We start from the raw sequence: 7,409 nt of genomic DNA, 5'->3' as shown, positions 1-7,409 counted from the left end.
GAATCACCTCAAGGTGATCTGCACTAGATCATTCAAATTTCTTTTTGATTTCTTCTGATGAAATATGGGATTTTGAGTTAAGATTCCAGTCATGTATGATAAGTGTGTTTTGGTTAAGTTTTGGTTGAGTTATGACCTTAAAACCAAGCTTAGGTCTAAGCTTGAATTAGTAACTTATTTTTGGCAAAGAGTTGAATCTTTATTTGATGGAAATAAATTATTTGCCACATGTTTTAATAGCCAGGAACCTCCAAGGAGTTCATAAACTATTGTGGTAATTTAATTTGAAGGTTAATGTAACGTCCGAAAAACCAACCTACGTAAACCGCTTGCATGCACTACTTGAGCTGGATTTAGAAGTCGACTTTGGGAAATTTTTGGGTTAGAATTGCAATTTTCAAGATTTTGAGGACCGAATCGAAGAATAAGATTTAAGTTAGAGGTTAAGTTTGAGGTGGATAAGAGAACTTAAGCTTTGCAATCCTCAAGTGAAGGAAAATACGATGACGAACTTCTATTTAAGAGAGGGAGAATTGTAACGTCCGAAAAACCAACCTACGTAAACCGCATGCATGCAAAATTATTTTAATTGCTTAATTGTTTATTTAATTTTAAATTCTTGCATGATATTTATTATATGATTAAATGTATAATTGCATGATTAAATGATAATATGACATGATTACATGAAATTAAGGATTTTACCCGCATATTCAATAATAGGCAAGGAAAGGAGACTGGGGACGATCAAGACAAGAATATTTATTTTTCATTAAATAATAACAAGGCTTCCTAATATGATTAAAAATGATATAATTTTCCTAAAAATATTGGAGTTCGAATTATTTTACGAGTCGAGCTCGATTTTTTTCTAGGAAGCCGGTTTTGGGCAAACAAGGAGTTTTAAAAGATCAAAAATATTATTTTATGGAAATTTATTTTATAAACTTTTATTTTTTAATTAATTAAGTGTTATTGGGCCCAATTTAATTATTCAAAGTAGGCCCAATTATCCTTAAACTTCAAGCCCAAAACCAAAGCCCATTAACTTGTTAATTAAATTATAAATAAGTTTCTTAGGTCTTTTGTCACCATTATTCCTCACCAATCAGCCGTGAAACACACCTCAAAGCACACACCACAATTTCAAAAATTTGGGAGAAGAGAAAGCTTGTGTTCTTCGTCGCTCGTTCGTCCTTCCTCGCCGATGATTGAAAATTCGAGCGTTATAAACGCAAAGGCACGTTTCTAAACTCTTTTAAAACATCATACAAATCATAATATGCTTGATTTAATTTTTTATGTATGAAAAATATGATTGTTGAATTATTTCTATGGTAGATCGTATATTTTCAAAAATGCGACGATTTTACGTTTATTCGAAAAACGTTATGAATCTAAGGGTTAAGTTGCCAATACATGATAGAAATATGAATATATTAGGGGTAAAACATGATAAAATAATCAAGAGAACATGCTGGAATCATGGGCTAAAATCAGAAAGAAGGAACCGTAGGTTGTGTGTGCATGTTGTGGTTCATGGACTCTTTTCTTTGAATGGGGGCTCACGGGTTGGCCAAGGCTTGGGTTGGGGCCTGAGCTAGGCGTGGGTCAGGGTCAGGAAGGGTCCTAGCATGGCTAGGACCCCTTGCTCGCAGCTTTGGAGGATTCTCGGGGAGCATGGACTCCTGACGCGAGCTGTGGGTTTAACAGCAGCCAAGGGGGCTTGGGCAAGTTAGGTAGGTCCTATAGGGTCTAAGGATGATGGGCAAGGGCTAGGCAAGGGGCTGGTGTGGCTGGGTCGCTGCTAGCTTGAGGAAAAAGATGGAACCATGAGGAAGCTGCTTGGAACGTGCAGCTTGTGATTCTGAATACAGGTGGCTAGCTACTTGGGTCCAGGGCTTGGGCTGGTTTGGGTAGGGTCTGGGCGTGGACCAGGGATGGTTAGGGTCAGGGTCAGGGTCAGGTTGGATCGGTGGTGGCTCGGCTGGAAGTGTCCTAGGTTGGCTAGGAGTCTTAATGAAGAGGAAGCTCATGTGCAGAATTTTGGAGCTGGGTTGCAGGGCTGGTGAGCGAGCTAGGGTCTGGTTCTTTGGGTCAGGGTTGGTCAGGAGGGTGACTAGGGGGTTGGCTAGGGTTTGGCTTGGGCGTAGCTCGAGTAAATTGGGAGATGGCTCGGGTTGATCGGTTAAGGGTCATATTTCGAATTAAATAAGGAAAAATTGGAACCATGGGTACACAGGTGTGGTTCATGGCTTACAAGAGTAGAATAAATAATAAAAATATTATGTTTAAAATTTGGGATCAAAATAATGAGTTTTGGATTTACCCGGGATTTAATCGCCTCACAAAAGGCTAATTAAAGAATTAATTGAAAAGCCTAGTTTTATACTTTATAAAATTATGAACAATTATATTTAGACTTAAATAATTATTTAAAATAATCCCATTACATTAAAAGTGAGAAAAAGATAAAAATCGAGAATGTTTACGTTCAGGGGCAAAACGGTAATTTTACACTTAGGAAATACGAAAACGTTTGTCAGCATCCCGAAGGATCATAACTCATGTTAAATGATATTATATGATTTAAAATGATGATTTTGATGATAATATGTATTTTTCTGATTTATGGTAAAGTTGTGCAATTTATACTTTTTAAAATGCTATTTTTTAGAAAGTTGTCTTATTTTATGATTTTTAAAAAAAAAAGAAAAATATTTTGAGAAATGTGAATTGACTGTGACAAAAGATATGATATATGATTTTGTGGCGATGACATGAGGGCCAAGGCCCAGAGGGAGCCCATATACGGGCCAAGGCCTCAGAGGGACCCCGTGTATGAGAAAAGGCTCCAAAGGGACCCCGACGATCGTATTTCCATGGTGGAGCCTAGTGCACACCTCATGCGCTTTGTGGAGCTAAGACTGCAGTCGACCAAAAGATAAAAGCTAGTCACTTTCAAGGATCAAACTTTACACAAAATGATATATGATTGAAAGCTTATGATAAAAATGATTCTTATAATATATGAATTTATGATGAGGATTAAAGCTCTTTTTAAAATGATTTATTTATGCTCAAAACTTATTTTAAATGATTTTTAAATGATGCTTAAAGTTATTTTAAAATGATTTTATGATTTGTGATTTAATTATGCTAAAATGATTTTTAAGGGTCTATTTATGATTAAAAAGCTATTTTAAATAAAAGTATGATTTTAATGCATGTGATTGTATACGTATTATTTTCTATCCATGTTTAGAACGTGCTGAGTCTTTAGACTCACAAAGTTTGTATGATGCAGGATTTGATGATTTATAGGAGGTGCTGACGATTGAGTGGATCGAGTGCAGCAATACACACCCAAGGACATTTATGTTTCCGCACTAGCTAGATAGATTTATGATTTAAGGATTTATGTTATCGATTTTTTATTAGAGATATTTTCATGCTTTAATTATTGTTAGTTGATATTTTTAAAAGTTCAATTTAGGAAGTTGGTTAGTTGATGATTTATGATTTTATTTTATGCACTTGAGATTTAAATTGTGAAATATGTTAACTTATTTTATTTAGTAATTTAGAATTTATGATTTAAGATTAGAAAAAAAAAGTCGAGGTTGTTTCAGTTAAGGTACAGATTGATCGATTCCTTACAGCGTCTATAACGACGTGTAATTTAATTGATGTGATTTTATGAGAATTATGTGTTTATGTGCTCTTTGTGTTGTTTGTGTGTATTTTAAGATTATTCCTCATTTTTTTAAAATAAATGTAATTTTTTAAATATATTGGAATAATATGTGGATTTATATGAACTGTTGAGCACGCATTCATATCGAGCCATGATTCCATTGTTTCCGAGAATTCTGTTTACTCTTGTATGAGTTATTTAGTTTGTGTGTATTTTAAGATTATTCCTCATTTTTTTAAAATAAATGTAAGTTTTTAAATATATTGGAATAATCTGTGGATTTATATGCACTGTTGAGCATGCATTCATATCGAGCCATGACTTCATTATTTCCGAGAATTCTGTTTACTCTTGTATGAGTTATTTAGACATTAGAGCCGATTGCGTTTAAGTGTCACACCTCTGATGACTAGCGGAAGGACTGAGCAGTTCTGCAGACTGACACCCCTGACGCATATGTGCAGGTCCGAGGGCGTATTTGACATGTCACACCCCTCGCACATGTGGCCACAATTGTTGCTATCGTTTCTTTGGATCCAGTTTGATACCCAAGATTATTGGTACCCTACATGCATTGCATTGCATTGATTTCATTACATGTCATTTATTTATGATGTAATTTATTTGATCTTCGTACTGGGGTTTGACCCTGTCCCTCGGGGCTGCTGTGGTTTGTTTTGCTGAGGAGATGCTTCGTTTATTTGTATGGTGGTATTATTGAGTGTTGGATCTTATTTGGTGTGATCAAGCCTTGATGGCTCTGCGTGTGATTGGTATTCTGTCTATTTTATTGGACTATTTCCGAGTATAATTTTTTTGTATTGTTGTTTTGGAATTTTTGGTATGTCCTATTTATGGGAAGGTCATGCCGAAATTTCGGTAGGCCCAAAATGGAAAATTCTTACTCGTTTTCGCTGTTTACGCTAATAAATCCTGGTTTTTGATAATTAAAAATTAATCAGGAGCACGGGCCCTCACAGTTGGTATCAGAGCATAACTGGGGTATGCTCAAATTAGAGTCTAGGACACTCGAGTTTAGACACAAATGAAATGATTGCGTATTTGATTTACTATTTGCTCTTATTTGATTTGCTTGTTATGATTATTTTATTTAGCTGAGTTCGAGCTAGTAGTGAAGTAAGTTTTAACTTTCCCTAAAAACTTTTAGTACTTATTATTATTTTTCTGCTTAAAGTGTAATCCTTGTGTCTTGTAAAATGGCACCTGGAGGTAGAGACAGAAAGGGAAAAGAAGTTATCCAAGACTCTGGAGCTTAGAACATAGGAATAACAAAGGATATTGACAGAGGTAGACATGGCCGCCCTAGAGGAAGGGCAAATCAAAATGTGAATGTAGAGGTAGAGGTGGAACAGGAGCCACCAATTCGTCCAGAAAGGCATGGGGCAAGGAATGTGGAAGTGGATCGTGAAGTTTAGCAGTTGACCCAAAGAATGAGAGAAATGGAGTTAGTGATTGCTAAATTCCAAGATATGCATCCTCCAAAATTCTTTGGAATTGAAGGTGGTGAAAAGACAACGACATGGCTGAAGAGCATGAATTATTTATTTAATTTGGTGGAGTACACTCCAGAGCTGAGACTCAAGTTAGCTGTTTACCAACTCAAAGATTGAGCACAACTGTGGTGGGAAGCCACAGAGGAAGCAATCCGAGAATCTGGTCAGATAATTACTTGGGAGGAATTCCGTACTCATTTTATTCAAGAATACTCGCCTCCATCTTATTATCTGCTATGGAAGCCGAGTTCAATCAGTAGGTTCAGGGAAATATGTCAGTAGCAGAGTACGCATATCAATTTCTTCTCTTCTAGCTTATGTACATCATGTTTCTAATAGTGATCGATCCAAGCTGTCGCGTTTTATACAAAGACTGAATCGGACTATATATACGTTGGTTATTACTGGAGCACCAACTACTTATGCAGAAGCGGTAGAGAAAGCAAAGAATAGTGAGGCTAGTTTGCTTTGAGGAGGATCACAACAAGTTCCATCTTTTACTTCCCAAGGGTCAGGGAGTAGCATACAGATGCCAGTGGGCATAACTCCTTATCAGCCTCCACAGTCAAACCATCCACAGAAGCAGTAGAAATTCAAGGCTAAAGGAAAACAGTTTAAGAAGAAGTATTACAGCAGTTCCTCGAGTTCAGGTAGTTCTCGTGGAGGAAGATCTAGTGGTTATGTTCGAGATTCTTGTGAGATATGTGGAGGTAGACATCTTACTACCCAGTGCACAGGATTTCAGGGAGACTGCCATACTTGTGGATTACCGGGACATTATGCGAGAGTTTGTCCAAATACAAGAAGATCAGCCCTCACAGTTTTGCCAGTTTCCGCGAGCCCCGGTGCCTAGACCATCTAATCCACAGCCTAGCTACCAACAACCAAGAGGGTATGCTCAGTAGTACTTTCCAGGACCTCAGCAGGCTAGGATGCATGCTTTTACGTAGGACCAGGCTCATGAGACGCCCAGAGGGATCATTGCAGATATATGCTTTATTTTTTATCATCCTGCACATATATTGATAGATACGGGAGCATCTCATTCATTTCTATCTACTGCATTTATCAATGAGCATGAGATAACTACTATCTTGTTGTAGGATAGAGTGTCTATGTCTACCCCTGTTGGTGTGTATTTGATGTCTTGTGGGATAGTTCTGAACTGCATGATTAGATTTGATGATAACCTTATGATAACTAATCTAATCAAATTATCTATGTCTGACTTCGACTATAGTTTAGGAATGAATAATTTGACGAATTATCGAGCCACCGTTGATTGTTTCCATGGAGTTGTCAGTTTTAGACCTTATTATGGTAATAAGTGTAACTTTTATGGTAATGATTCTCAATCACGCATTCCATTAGTGTCAGCGATGGAAATATTTAGACTACTATCGGCAGGGAATGAAGGATTCATGATTTATGCAGTTGATGTGGCACAAGAAGAAATTTTGAAAGTTTCAGATATTCCTGTGGTAAAGGATTTTCCTGATGTATTTCTTGATGAAATTCCTGCCTTTCCGCATCAAAGGGAAACAGATTTTATTAACGAATACGTGATCTCCTACGACAAAATCAAGATCCCATCTTTTCTTGTCAGCATAACTCTTTTGACGATTCTGAGTGGTCTTCATCCTGTCTCGGATCTTGACCACCACATCTGCAGTCTGGTGAACAATCTCTAGGACCAAGTTCCGATCTCTCACCGACTTCATCCCAATGAATCAGCGATCTGCACTTCCTCTCATACAGTGCCTCATAGGGAGCCATACATATAGATTATTGGAAACTGTTGTTGTAGGTAAACTCCACTAGAGGTAGCTTCGATTATCAATTCCCATGGAAATCGATCACACAAGCTCGCAACAGATCTTCCAATATCTGAATCTCTCGCTCAGACTGGCCATCTGTCTGAGGGTGAAATGCAGTATTGAATAGCAACTTCGTCTCATTGCTGCATGTAAACTCTTCCAGAAGGACGATGTGAACTTGAGTCCCTGTCATACACGATAGAAACTGGGATCCCGTGCAATCGAACTATCTCCCTGATATAGTGCTCTGCATACTAAGTCATGGAGAAAGTCGTTTTCACCGGTAAGAAATGTGCCGACTTAGTAAGTAAATCCACTATAACCCAAATGGCATTGGATCCTCTGACTGACCTCGGTAAACCAACAACGAAATCCATGGTA

The sequence above is a fragment of the Primulina eburnea genome, chromosome 13 (genome assembly GCF_022965805.1).
Source record: "Primulina eburnea isolate SZY01 chromosome 13, ASM2296580v1, whole genome shotgun sequence".
NCBI classification, from domain to species: Eukaryota; Viridiplantae; Streptophyta; class Magnoliopsida; order Lamiales; family Gesneriaceae; genus Primulina; species Primulina eburnea.
The sequence above is the reverse complement of the archived record's forward strand: the minus strand, read 5'-3'. Positions refer to the sequence as shown.